The sequence below is a fragment of the Brachyhypopomus gauderio genome, unplaced genomic scaffold (genome assembly GCF_052324685.1).
Source record: "Brachyhypopomus gauderio isolate BG-103 unplaced genomic scaffold, BGAUD_0.2 sc70, whole genome shotgun sequence".
NCBI lineage: Eukaryota > Metazoa > Chordata > Actinopteri > Gymnotiformes > Hypopomidae > Brachyhypopomus > Brachyhypopomus gauderio.
The window spans coordinates 1,150,694-1,170,033 of record NW_027506891.1 but is presented as its reverse complement, the minus strand read 5'-3'; the positions used below and the strand labels follow the sequence as shown (position 1 = coordinate 1,170,033).

The 19,340-nt window shown below is 46.5% G+C and overlaps 1 protein-coding gene across 4 annotated transcripts in view; it reads left to right on the top strand.

Moving 5' to 3' along the window:
• Positions 1-19,340, top strand: part of syt1a (synaptotagmin Ia) — a 262,139-nt gene that overhangs the window by 168,541 nt on the left and 74,258 nt on the right. The window lies entirely within an intron of this gene.

The window sequence follows — 19,340 nt, the reverse complement described above, 5'->3', positions numbered from 1 at the left end:
GGGAGTGTCCGCGGGACTCTTCCCTCCTGGTCAGGGGGAAGAATAACTTCACTGGCTCCTCTCCCTGCTGCTGCAGTGCTACTGGAGCGATCTCACGGGACTTCATCTCTGCACATGAATAAAGGATTTCCTGTCTGCCGATATCTTTTCTGCTCCTTCTCTTTTGCGCTCCCTCTAAATTGTTTTGTTCCATTCACTAGATTTTTTTGGTATGAGTGTCTTTAGCTACAGTACTGACAGAGCATCGCTGAAACAACTTAATGTTCTAAAATTTGAGAAGTCGATTTGAGAAGTCGATAATTTTGAGAATTTAGCTTGATCAAAGAACACATGGGGAAAACAATTTAGAAAAGAGTAGAGGAAAAATCTAAGGAAAACTATGTAGAGGTCTCCCGTCTGCCCTCTCCCCCTTTCTCACACTTTCATCTCTCTCTCCCTCTCATCCATTCTCAAACTCCATCCCCACAAATAATCTTCCTCTTCCTGTGTTTCATTTTTTAAGGCAAGCTTAATGTGTCTCATTGTGAACTAAAGTGTGATTATTCAACCCGTGACTGAGTTACAGTTTTGTGTCATACCTCAGGCTTCTACTTAGTTGCATGTGAGCAAAATTTTCCAATACGCATGTGTGTTTGTGCCACTATGGAAGAGCTTTATTTGCACAATAGAAGAGAGCAGGTTTTTATCTCAGCCCAGGATAAGAAAGAACATTTCAGCCCCTGTTGAGCAGAACTGTATAACTGCAGTAACTACAAGAGTACTGTAGTTACTGCACCAGGAGCGAAGCGTTCACACCATGACCTCTCCCCTTTAACCCTGCCTGCAGGTCCCACAAAACATGCCAAAATTCTCTGTGTTCTCTCTCTTTCTTTCTGTCTCTCTCTCTATCTCTCTCTCTCACACACACATACACACACACACACACACACACACACTCACCCACACCCACGCCCACACACACACAGATGTGCACATTTACAGTTCATTTCCCAGTCCTGCTAATGCTGAAGGATGTAGCTGCCAGGTCACTGGAGCACACCAGTAACATCCGTCCCACTCATTTAGGTCCTGATTTAATATGAAGTAATCGAATCATGAATATGCCTCTCTCTGTTCCCCTTTCCTGCTCTCTCTTTCCACCTTTTCTCCGTTCCTTATCTTTTCACTTGTTCACTCCTTTATTCACAAGAATTGCATGACCATGCTGTATTTCTACAGTGCTTTGAGGAATATGCTGGGAGTATCTGCTCATTACCAGTTGCCACTGTCGTTATTAGGAAACCCAAGAAAGGGAAAGGACTGTACTGTACATAAAACAGCCTTGAATACTCATTAAAAAACATTATTAAAAAAAAAAAAACATTTTTACACAGAAATGGATTTGGTTAGATCTCATTGAAACATTTTCCTCTTGTCCCTAGCTTTTTTCTCTTTTTTTTTACATTTTACCTCTTTTTAAGTGCTCCTGAAATTGAGTTTGTACTTTCAAGCAAGTTAAGGAGGCACAGAATGAACATTTAAATGTGTTCTCACAGCATAGAATTCACAAAAAGGCAGTTAGGGACACTACTCTCCTGCAGCTGAACCTGGACCGTCATGTAAAAGGAGGGACACCCCGGTCCTGTTTCCTGACTAGTCTGTACTGAGGTGTGTGTGTGTGTGTGTGTGTGTGTGTGTGTGTGTGTGTGTGTGTGTGTGTGTGTGTGTGTGTGTGTGTGTGTGTGTGTGTCCAGCTGTGGTGTCATTAATTGTTAATGAGTGACCCTGGCAGCCTTTCCATTGATATGCTGGTTTTGTTTTGCTAACGCCAGTTGTTCCGTGACTGGGTTCTTCTTGAAGCTACCAAAGAACCACGCCCCTAAACTAAGGCACCGTATTAGAAATGTTTAGCCGCTCTAAAATAAAATGCAGTAAAGAATGGCGTGGCACGATTTGAATCCGCTCCGTCTTCATAGAAGTGCACATGAGAAACTGCGTTCGGCGCGCTCAGCAGTGAGCGAGCGCAGTAACGAGCACATACTGTGAGCTCGTGCACACTGAATATAACTTGCACGCACGTAACAGTTGATGAGGCCAAAAATCCCTGGAACACATGGACGACGTTGTGCCATGACATTTACGATAGGTCACGTGGCAGTAAGCAAACCAACGTGCCATGTGCGGGCGATGTTTAAGATAGCAAATTAAACAAAGGGCCGCGCGTGCGTATGTGTGTGCGTGTGTGTGAAAGAGAGGATGGCGAGGGGGGTGGATGAGTGTACATAATTTCGAGCAGTGAGTCTAACCGTGCATTGTCGTCAGCGGAGGGTTTTTCCACGCGCTCAATATAGCCCCGTCCTCGCCCATCGGCCTTGGTCTTTGATTGGCTATCTCGGCATCATTTCGCGGTATGGAGTGACAGCGGAATTAGAATAAAATGATCAGCGAGTTGGCATTCCGTGCCTCCGTTCTCTGCTCTTTAATCTCCACTACTTGAACACACATAATCTTGCTGGCTGGTTGAGGATTTAATAATCCAGCGGCTCCTGTCAAAATTAGCGGTATGACTGTCGGTTTGACATGTTCAGCAATCAGCTGCCTCTTCTCAGCACAGTCTGTCCAGTTGTCTGTCCTTGAAATTGGATTTTTGCTTGAGAAAATCGTTGAGGGGCAGTCATATTTTACTACCAATTGTATTTGCGTTTTGGGTTAGTACTATCCACAATCTAGATAAACTGAAATATATGCGCACATACTCCCTGTGTACCAGCTGTTTCTGTCGTGAGCGGTGTTGATTTTTACGACGGGCGTTGGCAGACGGTGGCATTGTGAATAATGGGGATCTTTTCAGCACCACAACTCCCGGACAGCGACCTCAGGCTAGGTTTTGGCAGGCAGAAAGTGCCTCGTGCTCCAAACTCTTGTTGAGGTTGTAGCTATCGCCTTACTGCTTTTAACAAAGATCAAGAGAGGAGATGCAGGTATGTGCATGTGTGTCAGCAGTCGCACCACTAAGGAAACCCTTAGAACGCTTGTCCAATTATAAGAAGCAGTGCTTCATGATTTCTGGTTTAACCATTACTGCTTTGTGGCCACTTACCTTAAAACTGCCCGGTTCACACAGAGATGACATAGGCCTACCACTAATAGCAAACCAATAGGATAAGTAATGCTTTTGATATGAAAGATTAACGCAATCCTAAAACTGGGTTTACTGGTTGGGCATGTCTGCTCCTGACGTTTACTGGATTGGCAGATTTTTTGTTTCCCAAACTGCTACAAAGCACAAAAGAGCTTCACCACATAGGTTGTTTGTCTACGTTTGCATCCAGAAATACTCTCAATAATTGCTTCCTTATAAATTGCTTCACCAGTTATTTTGACATGTTATTTTGATTTTGTAGAACACTAAAACACTGTAAAATGCTATCTAAAATTCTTCCTATAAGCAAAATGAATAAATACATATCAGCAACAATAATGCCAATACGCTTCTTAAATATACTAAATACCAAAATGCTTCTTAAAAAATGAGGAAAAAAAAACTGAATAGATAATTACAGATCTTACAGAATACCCAAGAAGACACTAAACCAGTGCAGCTCACCAATTGTAATCCAATATGTTTCTTCTCACAGGAATCAATACAGCTAATCTGGTCTTGGGCTATACTGAATATGATGTATGAGTGCAACTCTGTTGAATTTACATATTGATTTGAACGCATAAAGTTTTACATTGTGACACCAATTCCTTGCAAATGAGCAACAACAGAGCAGTGATTCTGATTTATGACACCATTTAAAGTTCTCTACTGGTAATTTGTGAATGTTGTCTACCTTTATGGAAGTAGGTGAGTGTGCTGAGGGCTTTGACCCCAGCTCATTAATCAGATCAACCTTACTGTCCCTTACTGCTCCCATTGTGTGATCAACAGCATGAACTCATCATGCAACAGATGAAAGTGTCACAGGATATCATCTCACCCTTCAGACCAGAACAGTTCAAACTGCAGCATCACTGCTTATGCAGAAACAATTGGTTTGAATACCTTGGTTGAAGTAATACTAAACTAAGTTTGATTCAGAAGCCAGTGTGAGATTAAAGGCAGGATGGATAGGATGGACACACTCATGTGTGTGAGATTAAAGGCAGAATGGACAGGATGGACACACTGATGTGTGTGAGATTGTTGCTCCCACACGTCACACCTTTGTCAGCTGGTGTATTTGTTTAATGGCACCTCTAAGTGAATACGTGAGCCACATTAAACTCATGCTAACATCCATACAACGGAGAAACAGTTAGTAATGATGGGTGTGAAATAAATTGTTTGGCTGTTTTGTCAGGTCTGTCCCTCCATAAGGCTAACCTCTGCAAATATGTCACCTTAATTGAGACAGCATGATGTAGCAGACTAGGGTAATTTGCATTTATGCATTAGCATAGTTGAATAGGCATGAGGTATGTTTCTGTAGACTGTTAAAAACCCAGCTCAGGCACTGTCTGACTTCCTCACTGTCACTCTTATGTACTGCTGTAGAGATAAGTCAACCAACCATTCCTCCTCCTATCTCCTCTTCCTTTCTCTCTCTCCTCTCTCCTCTCTCTCTATTTCTCTCTCCCCATCTCTCTCTTTCCTCACGTACTCCCTCTCTCACCAGTGTCACCATGCACCATACAGAACAGAGAAGCCTCAGTTTCCCCAGCCTGGGGTTGTCCTTGTTTCTGATAGACTCAGACACAGTCTTCCTGCTTGGTTCTGCTGGTTCTGGAGCTTCTGCAGAGAGGTCCACTGTGTTCGCAGAACGACACGACTGAACATTACTGTGGTCAAAGGGGCAACAGATCTAACAGCAGAGTGAAGGGTGTGGTGAGAGGGTGGGGGGGTCTAACAGCAGAGTGAAGGGTGTGGTGAGAGGGTGGGGGGGTCTAACAGCAGAGTGAAGGGTGTGGTGAGAGGGTGGGGGGGTCTAACAGCAGAGTGAAGGGTGTGGTGAGAGGGTGGGGGGGGTCTAACAGCAGAGTGAAGGGTGTGGTGAGAGGGTGGGGGGGTCTAACAGCAGAGTGAAGGGTGTGGTGAGAGGGTGGGGGGGTCTAACAGCAGAGTGAAGGGTGTGGTGAGAGGGTGGGGGGGTCTAACAGCAGAGTGAAGGGTGTGGTGAGAGGGTGGGGGGGTCTAACAGCAGAGTGAAGGGTGTGGTGAGAGGGTGGGGGGGTCTAACAGCAGAGTGAAGGGTGTGGTGAGAGGGTGGGGGGGTCTAACAGCAGAGTGAAGGGTGTGGTGAGAGGGTGGGGGGGGTCTAACAGCAGAGTGAAGGGTGTGGTGAGAGGGTGGGGGGGTCTAACAGCAGAGTGAAGGGTGTGGTGAGAGGGTGGGGGGGTCTAACAGCAGAGTGAAGGGTGTGGTGAGAGGGTGGGGGGGTCTAACAGCAGAGTGAAGGGTGTGGTGAGAGGGTGGGGGGGTCTAACAGCAGAGTGAAGGGTGTGGTGAGAGGGTGGGGGGGGTCTAACAGCAGAGTGAAGGGTGTGGTGAGAGGGTGGGGGGGTCTAACAGCAGAGTGAAGGGTGTGGTGAGAGGGTGGGGGGGTCTAACAGCAGAGTGAAGGGTGTGGTGAGAGGGTGGGGGGGTCTAACAGCAGAGTGAAGGGTGTGGTGAGAGGGTGGGGGGGTCTAACAGCAGAGTGAAGGGTGTGGTGAGAGGGTGGGGGGGTCTAACAGCAGAGTGAAGGGTGTGGTGAGAGGGTGGGGGGGTCTAACAGCAGAGTGAAGGGTGTGGTGAGAGGGTGGGGGGGTCTAACAGCAGAGTGAAGGGTGTGGTGAGAGGGTGGGGGGGGGTGCAGAAAGATGAGATGAGAACAGCAGGAAGGTTGTTTCATTTGACTGCACTGCACCTTTAGCCAACCTCTGGGCTCAGGAAATGAGGTTTCAAGGATCTAAAGCTCCTAATTATGACTTTTAGTTTGTTTACTTTGTTAAAAAATGTAATCTCTAAGGCATGTTTATCTGTTTTGTTTTGTCCCTGTATTTGTCTGAGAGAGTTGTTACTAGGTGTGGAACAGAACTACATAAAATGATCACCAAATTCTGCAACTCGCTGTTGGCCCAAAGATGAGTTCATATATTCTGATTCTGATGCTGGATAACCACACACACAAACACAGACACGTGCATTAGTCCTGCTGCAGCTTCTTTCTTCAGGACATCTGCAGGACTTCCTTGATGTGTTTGCACTATTCAAGTGCAGTTTAAAGACAAGTGCATATTGGCTTATTTTGCAGTGAATGTCACAACGTCCTGAACTCTTCACAACCCAAGATGGTCCCTCTCACCTTCTGCCCTCTCAGCCTACAACTGATTGAAACCTTCAGAATCATGGCTATAGCAGAGGAAGTAGTTTCTGTAGAGACAGGAGTAATTGCTGCTGTAAGCCGCCCATCTGCAGGTAATATCTGCACCCTGATATCCAGTGCTGATTGCATCAAAGGGAACTGACTGAGGCATGAACTAAGTGCAAACCCCCCTGCACAGCCTTGTCACAGCCTTTCTAGCTTTTTATTTATATTTATTTATTTATTGTTCTAACCAGGAGGGGTTGGTGGGCTTGTTTATGAATCAAAGCAGATAACCATTTAAGATCCCTAACAGCATCCAAAGGGAAACGTTATGTTAAAAAATGTTTTTGACACATTTCTTCTGTAGGTACAGATGTGTGTCATAGGTGTTACTCATTTTTCCAGCTTGCCTCTCGTCCAGTAAGGGGTCGACTAGGATGTGAAAGCCAATCAGATGCCTTTGTCCTCTGTAAAGACCTTGAATGAATGTGAAATGGTTCCCATCAGCTCACACTCTGTATATCCCGTAGGGAGCCATTTTGGATTCAGCCTTCTTTTCAAGCGGCACCACAGTGAGATTTAAACAAGCAAAGATGAAGAGAAGCTAAAATGAAGCAGCAGTTTTTTTGCCCAAACAGGCTTACTCTCTCTCTCCCTCTCACTCCCTCTCTCATTATCTCTCTCCCTCTCACTCCCTCTCTCATTATCTCTCTCTCCCTCTCACTCCCTCTCTTATTATCTCTCTCCCTCTCACTCCCTCTCTCATTATCTCTCTCTCCCTCTCACTCCCTCTCTCATTATCTCTCTCCCTCTCACTCCCTCTCTCATTATCTCTCTCCCTCTCACTCCCTCTCTTATTATCTCTCTCCCTCTCACTCCCTCTCTTATTATCTCTCTCCCTCTCACTCCCTCTCTCATTATCTCTCTCCCTCTCACTCCCTCTCTCATTATCTCTCTCCCTCTCACTCCCTCTCACTCATTCTTCCTCTTTCACTCTCCCTCTCTCTCCCTCTCACTCCCTCTCTCATTATCTCTCTCCCTCTCACTCCATCTCATATTATCTCTCTCCCTCTCACTCCCTCTCTTATTATCTCTCTCCCTCTCACTCCCTCTCTCATTATCTCTCTCCCTCTCACTCCCTCTCTCATTATCTCTCACTCCCTCTCACTCCCTCTCTCATTATCTCTCTCCCTCTCACTCCATCTCATATTATCTCTCTCCCTCTCACTCCCTCTCACTCCATCTCATATTATCTCTCTCCTTCTCACTCCCTCTTTCATTATCTCTCTCTCCCTCTCACTCAATCTTCCTTTCACTCTCCCTCTCTCATTCTCACTTCCTCTCTCCCTCTCCCTCTCTCACTCTCCCTCTCACTCATCCTTCGCTCTCTCACTCCCTCTCTCCCTCTACCTCTCTGTTCCCCTCTCTCCCTCTCACTCATTCTCCCACACATTTCTCACTCCCACTCCCTCTCCTACTCTCTTTCTCTCTATCTCTCACTCCCTCTGCCTCTCTCCCCCACTCGCCATCTCCCTCTCTTTCCATCTCTCCCTCTTCCTCCATCTCTCTCCCTCTCACTCATTCTTCCTCTATCTCTCTATTTCTCCCTCTCCCTCTGTCTTTCTTTGCCTCCTTTTTCCCTTTCCTCCCTCCTCTCTCTCTCCCTCTTCCTCATCATAACCTTATATCATCAGGAGATTAATTATGTACATTGTTCAAGCCTTCTGCCAACCTCACCTTTGTAGAATGCAGCCTGATTTTCAGGGACCAGTTATTCCTGAAGAACTTTAGCCAAATGAACTGCCTGATAAAATGAGCATACTCCTGTGCTGTAGGCTCAGTCCTCAGAACCGTCAGGACCAGGATGGGAAGTGGACCTGTTCTAGCTATACCTAATATGCTGCTACACATTGAATATTCAAGTGAAATACACCAGTACTGGTTCTACTGTTGTCAGTTATCTGACTGTAGAGTGTAAACACTGTGACACCCTTTAGTCTTTTATGAGTGACATGCTTTGACCAATTGGCAGGTGATAGCTAAATGTGTTTAACACACTTATGCCATAAATACACATTTACTGTAAATGCTGCATAAAGAAAATATCCAAACATCACCCTCCCTTTATTCAAGAGGTAATTTTCACAGCAGACTTGTGCAGAGAATCATGGCAAAGTTGCAGAGAGAACAAAATTAGTCAGCTAATCATTCCGCTAAACCAAAATGTGTGATATGTCTGAGCTTGAAGATGCTAAAGATGCTAGTGGCCCACAGGGTCTTAAGTAGCTAACGCTGAGAAAGCACTCTGTGTCTTGGTCCGACTCTCAGACAACCTTAATTGCACCGGATTACTATATATAATATCCAACCTAACCTACTGATATGGCCTCAGGCTGTCAGTAAAGCCTCATCCCCCTCTGTAAGCATTGGGCGATTGGACTATCATCTCCGCCTTTCTGTAGCGTGTGTCTGAGCTGCCCTCCCCCCCAAAAAAACAGAACATGGATTCTTACAGCAGTATCCAATCAATCTGACCTGCTGCTGTCTGTGGTGCTAAAAAAGTGTGGTAATTTCTGTCCAAGGCTTGTGTCTCTTTCTGTATAGATGTACTGTTCTAAAACAGAGCTTGTGTTTACCCTCTGGGTGGTGGGTCTGTTCAGGGCATGGCTGTCAATGCAAATAAGCTACCAGCCTGCTCAAATGAGTTACCCAGGATGCACAGGAAGGCAGGGCTATCAGCTGAGTTACCCATGGTGCACATGGAGGAGAGGGCTATCAACTGAGTTACCCATGGTGCATATGGGCAGGACAGGTTGGTGGCTGACAGCTGCATGATATCCAGCTTCCGCTACAGCAGGATTTGGGCCTGGGTGAAGGGATTAAGTCTTAATATGAGTAATAACAGGACTTGATGGTTTGAGTGCCACAAAAGTTGTGGATGTCATGCGTGGGTTGGAGGTTGGGGTGCTGCCGATAACAGAACATCACCTTTTAATTGAGAGCATGTCAGAAATCCACATTACTGCTGCTGGCTATGTGAGGTGCAGCCATTTGAAATGGTGCTCTAGTGCACATGCATGCACACACACACACACAAACATACGTACACAAACACACACACACACACAAACATACACAAACACGCACACACACACAAACAAACAAATACATACACAAACACACACACACAAACAAATACATACACAAGCACACACACACACACACAAACAAATACATACACAAGCACACACACACACACACACACATACTTGTGCATGCATGCTCACATACATATGCACAAAAGCACACACTCCAACACTCACTCAGCAGTGAGAGGTCCTACACTGTCATTTTCTCTTCACATTATTATGTGCCACAATCGCTTTAAAACAAAGTCCTGCCAGCGGCCTGGCCGGCCCATCCAGTTTCTCCCGTGATCCTGGCACTGGTTTGACAACTTTTGAAGTGGCACATTAGTAGAGGCTTTTTAGAATTCAGAATTCATTTAGAATTAATTTTAGAATTAAATATGTGATGTTTGTGCTTCATGCTCTAGTGCATGGGAGAACCCTACAGTACATGCTGAAGACTACACTCACGTTCAGGTTCTTTGAACTCAGGCTGAAGTGAGATCTTTGGTTTCTGGGGAGATGTCCTTTGACTGACCGACAGATGTTGATGTTGAACCAAGTTAGGATGCTGCGCTGTCTGTTGGCAGGTTTATTTTTCAAGCCTGACTTTTATAAAAAAAGCTTAAATCTGCTTATCACTTCAATCATGCTTCTCTCTCTCTCTCTCTCTCTCTCTCTCTCTCTCTCTCTCTCTCTCTCTCTCTCTCTCTCTCTCTCTCTCTGTCTTCTCTGACTACATTAGTTGTTAATTCCTCCCTGGTTAATAAATATGTATATCTCCAAAAGATACCTGTGTCCAAATTAGCATCAGCAATGCTCAGTGAAGATGTGTCTTCTGAAGCATGTCTTCATTGAGGGGGTTGATATGGCATGTGTTTAAGAGGATACACAGCTGACAATGTGATACCCAGGTGGCCACAGAAGGGTTGAGGGAGACGCTCTCTCACAGCCGTATCAGAAAATCTTTCTTACAGTCCATCTTTCTATCTGTCTCCTCTCATACTCTCTCACCCCTCCACTCTTAATTCTCTTCTTTTGTTCTCCTTGTCTCTGCAACCCCCCCCACACCCAGGACCCTCATCATTGGGAAGGAAAGATCCTCCAGGCAACAGCACTACCGGCTTATCTTCACCTCTGTGTTTAGCTCTCCTTCTCACTGAACACTTTGCCACGTTGCAGTGCAACTTCAGACCTTCTCGTTAGTGAAGTGCCACTCTTATCTTCTCCTGCCATCTCGTTGGCTGCAGTGGGATCCCGCCCATCAGAACCAGGTCCATGCAACGTTGCTTCACCTGGGGCTTCTGCTGAAAACATTAAGTACTGACCCGTCCATGTGTTCAACTGCAAAGGTTCTGGAACAGAAACAGATCACTGGAATGAAACAAAGAGAAATCTGGACGTTACAGGCGAGTGTGAGAGGAAACAGAGAGGTGGAGTCTGAGAGAAGGCGGAGTCTGAGAGAAGGCGGAGTCTGAGAGGAGGCAGAGAGAGGAGGAGTGTGGGAGGAGGCGGAGTATGAGAGGAGGAGTGTGGGAGGAGGCGGAGTATGAGAGGAGGCAGAGAGAGGAGGAGTGTGGGAGGAGGCGGAGTATGAGAGGAGGAGTGTGGGAGGAGGCGGAGTATGAGAGGAGGCAAAGAGGTGGGGTCTGAGAGGAGGTGGGTGTTCTGGATTGACTAAGGCTGCGTCCAGTCCCGTTCACATGCAGTTATCCTACGTGGAACTGCCTCCCTGTCCCAACCGGGGGTGTTAATTGGCTCTAGCAGAGTAGACACAGGTATGACTCACACCCAGTCCCTTTATGTGCTTACTGGTGTTACCCATAATTACAGATCACTGTGTGTGCTGCATTAACACTCGAATGGCTCAACTCTAAGATGGGCCACTAGCTAATGGCAAAGTTACCACAGCCCATCTCAGGGGACTGAGGCACTGTGATGTCAAAGCCATTAAAGCATTCAAGACTGAGAAGCTTGAAAGTGCCTACTTCATTATTCATTTTCACACTCCCATATGATTCTCCTTCTCCTGGAATGTGTAAGACTGATGGTATATTTAAGTCCCAGCGCCATCTGAGGGCCGCTGTTGCCATGGTAACCACAATCTCTGTGCCACGATCATTTTTCCCCACTGTAATGATGAAAACAAGACCTTTACTTATGTATTTATTTTATTAATGATTCTTTAAATTGTCATATTCATCAGATCTCACGTTGCTGCCCAACTCTGACCGAACACTTGGTCTCAAGTTGGACATGATCCGTCTCGTGTCTGAATGTAAACATTGTTATTCATCCTGCATTCAGGCTACTGGATCACGTGTTACAGTACTTGGCCCGGAAGTGTCGCATGCCCCATATGTGCTGGCCTGTTTAGTCCACGTCCTGCAGGTGAGGCCATCTGTGTCTGGAGGACAGAAGAACACCAGAAGAATCAGATCAGACGCTCTGTAATCAAATACACTTCAGCTACCGAATATGTGACCACTGCCGGAAACAAGCTGGCGCCCTTGCAGGACCAGCAGCCCTGCTCTGTTCGTCTGAGATGCCCCTCTGAGAGATGCCCCTGTGAAAGATACCCCTGTGAGAGATGCCCCATGAGAGATGCCCCTGTGAGAGATGCCCCTCTGAGAGATGCCCCTGTGAGAGATGCCCCTCTGAGAGATGCCCCATGAGAGATGCCCCAGTGAGAGATGCCCCATGAGAGATGCCCCTGTGAGAGATGCCCCATGAGAGATGCCCCTGTGAGAGATGCCCCTGTGAGAGATGCCCCTCTGAGAGATGCCCCTGTGAGAGATGCCCCTGTGAGAGATGCCCCATGAGAGATGCCCCTGTGAGAGATGCCCCTCTGAGAGATGCCCCTCTGAGAGATGCCCCTGTGAGAGATGCCCCATGAGAGATGCCCCTCTGAGAGATGCCCCTCTGAGAGATGCCCCTGTGAGAGATGCCCCATGAGAGATGCCCCTCTGAGAGATGTCCCTGTGAGAGATGCCCCATGAGAGATGCCCCTCTGAGAGATGCCCCTGTGAGAGATGCCCCTGTGAGAGATGCCCCATGAGAGATGCCCCTCTGAGAGATGCCCCTGTGAGAGATGCCCCATGAGAGATGCCCCTCTGAGAGATGCCCCTCTAGCCTCATGGTAACAGCCCTGCTGCCCCCTGCTCTTTCCACCACAGTTCCATAGGCTCATCAGGGCAAAAATCCGACATCGTTGTTTTTTAGTTATTTTATCTGATCTGTTCGTCTGAGATGCCCCTCTGAGAGATGCCCCTGTGAAAGATACCCCTGTGAGAGATGCCCCATGAGAGATGCCCCTGTGAGAGATGCCCCTCTGAGAGATGCCCCTGTGAGAGATGCCCCTCTGAGAGATGCCCCATGAGAGATGCCCCAGTGAGAGATGCCCCATGAGAGATGCCCCTGTGAGAGATGCCCCATGAGAGATGCCCCTGTGAGAGATGCCCCTCTGAGAGATGCCCCTGTGAGAGATGCCCCTCTGAGAGATGCCCCTGTGAGAGATGCCCCTGTGAGAGATGCCCCTGTGAGAGATGTCCCTGTGAGAGATGCCCCTGTGAGAGATGCCCCATGAGAGATGCCCCTGTGAGAGATGCCCCTCTGAGAGATGCCCCTCTGAGAGATGCCCCTGTGAGAGATGCCCCATGAGAGATGCCCCTCTGAGAGATGCCCCTCTGAGAGATGCCCCTGTGAGAGATGCCCCATGAGAGATGCCCCTCTGAGAGATGTCCCTGTGAGAGATGCCCCATGAGAGATGCCCCTCTGAGAGATGCCCCTCTGAGAGATGCCCCTGTGAGAGATGCCCCATGAGAGATGCCCCTCTGAGAGATGCCCCTGTGAGAGATGCCCCATGAGAGATGCCCCTCTGAGAGATGCCCCTCTAGCCTCATGGTAACAGCCCTGCTGCCCCCTGCACTCCTCCTGCTCTTTCCACCACAGTTCCATAGGCTCATCAGGGCAAAAATCCGACATCGTTGTTTTTTAGTTATTTTATCTGAGCTCTTACGCGCAGGTGTACAGAGGAGAGGGTCGGCAGGGCTCACAGCAGACTCCCAGCCCAGAACATCTCTCCTCTATCACCCCCATCTCACAGTCCGCATGACAACTAACGATCCTCTGCCTCCGGCACAAGACAAATGATCTTATTACTACAAAGAGCCATTCAAAATAGGATCATGTCAAGCATAGTAAATGCCTGGCAGAGAGAATGTGCAGAGAATATACAGACCTGCCACTCTGTGCGTGGGGAGGTCACTCCACTCCCCACCTGAAATGGAGGCTGGAGATCAGGCAGCTCTGGCTACAGGGCAGCGGCCTCGCTCTGACGTCCACATCCTTGCACCTGCTTTATCATCTTCAAGTTTCTTGGCTTCCTATTTCATTAAAACCCAGAGGGAGCTGTTTTGTTTCACATTTGAGGAAAATGTGCGTTGGTCTGAGGTGCTGTAAGATTGAGTAGTGTCTTGTATTGTGCAGCGTGGTTTTGTGTGTGTGTGGTGTTGTATGTTTGTGTAGTGTATTGTAGTGTGCAGCGTGGTTTTGTGTGTGTGTGTGGTGTTTTATGTTTGTGCAGTGACGTGACATTGTGCAGTGTGGGGTTTTGTGTGTGTGGTGTTGTATGTTTGTGCAGTAACGTGATATTGTGCAATGTGGGGTTTTGTGTGTGTGTGGTGTTGTATGTTTGTGTAGTGTATTGTAGTGTGCAGCGTGGTTTTGTGTGTGTGTGTGGTGTTTTATGTTTGTGCAGTGACGTGACATTGTGCAGTGTGGGGTTTTGTGTGTGTGTGTGGTGTTGTATGTTTGTGTAGTGTATTGTAGTGTGCAGCATGGTTTTGTGTGTGTGTGTGGTGTTTTATGTTTGTGCAGTGACGTGACATTGTGCAGTGTGGGGTTTTGTGTGTGTGGTGTTGTATGTTTGTGTAGTGATGCGCAACATTGATTTATGTGGTGCAAGATTGTTTCTTTGACTTTGTGTTTGCTAGTTGGTGTCATATGGAGAATAAGGTTAAACGGGGAAGAGAGAAAAGAGAAGGAACACTGACAAAGAAAAGAGAACAGAACAAAGGGAGAAAGTGAGAGAATAAGAAACAGGCAATGAGAGAAAGAATTGACAAAGAAAAGCTAGAGAACCGAAGGAACGGAGAGAGTGAGAGAACACGAAACAGGCAACAAGAGAGAGAGAGAGAAAGAGAGAAGATGAAACAAGCACACTTTGTTCTTCATGCTGGGAAATTGGTGGGTATGTACATACTAATGGGATTAACCAGATGGTGTGCGAGTAATTCAGTTTGTCTGAGAATCAAAAAGCAGTGTTAAATGGCATATTTCTAGAAAACACTTCCACTTTTGCATCTTCCACCTAAAAGAACATAATGAGAGACATATCTCAGCTTTGCTTGGTTCATGTTGCTGTGTCTGTGCTGCTCATATCAGGAGGGTAGATAGTGTTCACTAGGTAGTCTTCACTAGGTAGTGTTCACTAGGTAGTGTTCAACAGATAGTGTTCACTAGATAGTGTTCACTAGGTAGTGTTCAGTTCTCGTAAAATGTCATTAAAAGCTTCTGAGAAGGCTGCTGAGTGGTGGCACACTTCCCCTCCACCCTCAATGATTGTAACACTGGCCAATCAAGGGTGTGTGTGAGCTCCTGCGTTAGTCACGCTGCCCCCTGGTGGTGCAGTGCAGTGATTGGAGAAAAGAGGAAACCTCCCCGTTGGCAGCTGGCATGGATGTAGGGGAGAATTACCTGATGGGTGCGAATTACCTATGCGCAAATTAGCAAGGGAGAAAAATCTCCAATGAAAGCTTCTGGAAACCATCAAGTAGTAAAAGATCCTCATCTGAGTAATGGAGAAAAAGTCTCCCATTGTTTTTATAGAGTATATTCTATACAAAGACATTTAAATCAATTACTCATGAACATATCATATTCCTGACTGTGGGATACTTTAGACAGAAATTAAAGAGATTGATTTGCAAAATGTTTAGTATCTTGACAAGAAATGGTTAGTGGTATGGTTAGTGTGTTATGGTTAAGGATACTCCATCATTAATGTCCAGTGGGATGTTTGGGTGTGAACCAGCATGAGGAAATGCTGTATAAAGTGAAGCATCAAAGTAAAGTTTAATACAGGAAAACTGCACCCACAGCGATTGCTAATGAGGACTTTCAGTCGTTGTCATTTGTTTTTAATATCCTTGTCCTTGGCGTACTCCTTGAATGTTAAGGTAAGCAGTTTATGTTTGTGTGAGTCACTTCCTGGCCTCCGACAGCCTCAGTGATCGCTCCAGCTAAGCCTCAGTGATCACTCCCTCCCCGGGACTCTCCAGTCTTTCAGCTCAGTGCGTCCGTGGCCTCCTAAAGGCCCAGGCGCCTCCTAAAGGGGCGCTTACGTAACTGCACATCACATCCGCTCTGTGCTCAGCTTCACTGGACTGGAAGGTCATGTGAAGGTCAAGCCACGACACGGTGTGAGGTCTGGGAAGATATTTATGGAGGCCGGTGCTCAGCTGACATCTGCAAAGAGATTAGGGAGAAGTGTAGAGGTGGGGGAGGTGGTCTGGAGAAGGGAGAGGAATCCAAGTGAGGAAATATCCTTTAGAGGGGAAAGAGGGAGGGGGGGGGGGGGCATTGACGTGCCACTGGTTGTGTAATCAGCAGTGTGTTGGCTGGGCGTTGGATGTGCTTGTGTGAGCAAACGTCGCCATGCATCACACCCAGCCACAGATGCACACTGATGTAAGGGAAAGTGCAGCGAGATGTCTGCACACCAGGGCACGAAATGGCAGATTGCTCCATAGTGGGAGTGAGCTATTTTGGGGCCCACGCAGACACCTTCTCTCTGGGTGACGAGTGCTGCTGACTCTTTTCACACCTTCAGCAGAAGCAAGTGAATTACAGAGACTCTGAGTCTTGAATCGCACATGTGACGCCTCTCCAAAATCACCGCTGTGAAAAAGAAACCTTCAAAATGCACATGTGTCACGAGGGGCACCGAATGCATATGTCTTGGCACTGAATTCCCTGAGGCACACTATGTTGTATGGTGTCACCCTCTATCTGAAGGACCCTGTGAAACCAGTAAGAATTTATGAGGTTCACTCAGTGCGGCACCCACTCCTGGATTTATGTCTCCGTCCCAGTTCCTGTTGGGAAGGTTGTGTCCAGGGGACTCCAACAATATTCAGAAGAGGTAGGACCCCCAGGTGTTTAAGGAAATTAAATGTAAGTGGGGCTGGGCAGAGAGGCCGGCCTTCACACACAGCTCCGGTGTTTATTGGCTGGGGGGCTCCTGATCTCACTCCCCAATTTACATGCAAATTGTTTCACGCCTCTGCTAATGACACTCCAGAAGCCATTGAGTTGATTCTTCAATTTAGTGCTGCATACCCTCTTGATTCCTAGACAGGAACAGAAAATCTCCATCTCCAAAATCAAGATGAAATTCATGTAAAGCAGCAGTATGGGCTAATAACAATTCTTTCTCAAACATGCTAGTCTTTCTGAAGTTTCAATTACTACCTATAACTACCTGCGGGTCAATGATTATGGGTTATTTTGGACAATTTGAAATGGTTGCTGTAAGTCCCCAGTGTGTGGTAAGCAGGGCCATGCTAGAGGAGGGGCTCTTAACCAAAGACAAACAAACTGCACGGGTCTGGAAGGCTTAGTTGCTATGGTGTTGCTTTTCAAATCCCAGAATTATTGTGTTTTTGCTGTTCTGACATGATTGACTCAGTCCATGAAGGACATAATAAATATCGTATGAGACTAGTCAGGTTTACCGATGGCCACTAAGCTGAGAAGACCACGATGTGTTTAGACATCAGACTCCACTGCTTTTTTTCCTTCTGTGATCAGATTCATGGGATTAGAAATGCTGTTTGGATTGATTGCACAATGTTGACGAGATTCATATTAGAACAGTTACCTGTGCTGTGGACGTCCATGGAATAAAATTAAATCTGCATCAGAGATAGAAAAATCAAATCTGTTTTGTCTACTAGAAGACAGTAAACCTTGCTTTTAAAAAATCACCCGTTCAAATGAGTTTAGTTGTTTGTGGTCCTGTTAGACTCAAACTGCAGTGCCATCACCTGAAGATGTGAATTAAGAGGAGCAAGCCTCTCCCTGTGTCATTCCCCAGCAGTTACAGTGGATTGTGTGTGTGTGTGTGTGTGTGTGTGTATGTGTGTGTTTGGGGTGTGTGCTGATGGAGCCATTTTAAATCACGGCTGATTTCTCTCTCTCTCCACGCTCCCTCTTGGCCTGGCTAACAGCTTGTTCAGTCAAGGGTTATCAGCTGCAGATGGTTTCAGACAATAAACATGATCAAATATGGGGTGGTTACTCCAAGGCATCATGACTGAAATATTATTATGACACTCATTCTGTCTCTCTGCTTTCCTCCTTATTTGGTTCCTACACTCAAACGCCTTATTTTCCTCCATTTTGTTATTCTCCATTTGACTTTTCCCTCTGTGAAATGATAACCTGTAATTAAAGTAAGCTATAGAATGGTGGTTGAACAACAGATGAACTTGAAGTATGTCCAAACACCTTTCTTCTTCGAGGCCTTTTTGAGGTGTTGTCCACCGGCTGGCATCATGCATCAAGATATTTACTGACTCAACACAGGTAAAAGCACACAATTGACTCCTTTCTTCACTGACCATAAACAATCGAGCTTGTTTAAGCCCCTCCTACTATTTGCTTCTCTTCTGTTATCAAGCCCTTCATGAACATGACCGGTTCAATCGGTCGTCCTTGCTCCGGCCAGCTGATCCAGAAACAAGCATCCATTTCCTCTCTTTTTGCCTCAGCGTTCACCTACGCCACTCACTAATTGTGATTTATCATGTTTACCCCCAGCCAATCACCAGAGGGAATGGTGCTGCTAATTGCAGTGGACTTTCTCAGCCCTGATTCATGTGGAACAGCATATGGATCCTCATAACCCTACCGTGCTCTTCTGTGATTAAGGCTTTTTAGCCATTAAACGAAAAGAGATTGCTGGTCCTGAAAGGAACAAATGCCTACCTGGAACCCAGTTCAGATTAAAATGACGTTTCATAAGCCAGCAGCAAGCTGGATCTGTCTGACCACTTAGAATTGCCTGGGTTTGCATGAGATAACATCTAACTTTACATGACACACTTTGAAATTATTTACAAAATTATTATAAATGAACAGACTTGGCAGCATTTCTGAGTAAGATCAGAAGTGTGTGTATTGGAACTGTACCCAGTGAAGGGTACATAATAGTCATTATGTTTAGGACTGTGTCAGACATCTAGACCTGGGACTGCAGCTCTGTTTAGCTCTCACTGTACACTCTTGCACTCTGTCTTAGGTCATGAACTCATCCAGTTCTTAACCTTTTCCTCGGGTTTATTGTCTTGGCTAGATACGTTTTGCCACTGGAGCTCTGCCTGAGTGGGTTTAATCACCAGCCCTGAAAAGCCCTGAGTGAATGCAGATTAAAGCAAGGAGCATCTGGCTCTCACCACTCACCTAATGACCACAGAGCACCAATGGTGTACTCCAGGAACAATGCGTCTTGATTGAAAGCTACTCAGCCCACTCAGAGATGGAGTTTCTCCTGATAGGGTCAATTGGGGAACTTCCATAGGCCATATACACCTTGGAACGTACCGCCTTTCTCTTTCTCCTCCAACCCCACATTCCCCTTCCTTCTTGACCTCTGTCTTCCTCTAGTTTGTGGTCTCAGATTTTTCTTTTCAAACAGAAATCAAGCTGCCAGTCTGAGGGTGGGCTGTTGAATTGCAGTTCTGAGGAGTGATGGCTGTTTGGCTGTTTGTCATTGTTCATAGATCTGAAATAGGCCCTTCTGTGTCTGCCATAATTATAGCATTCACTTCCTATT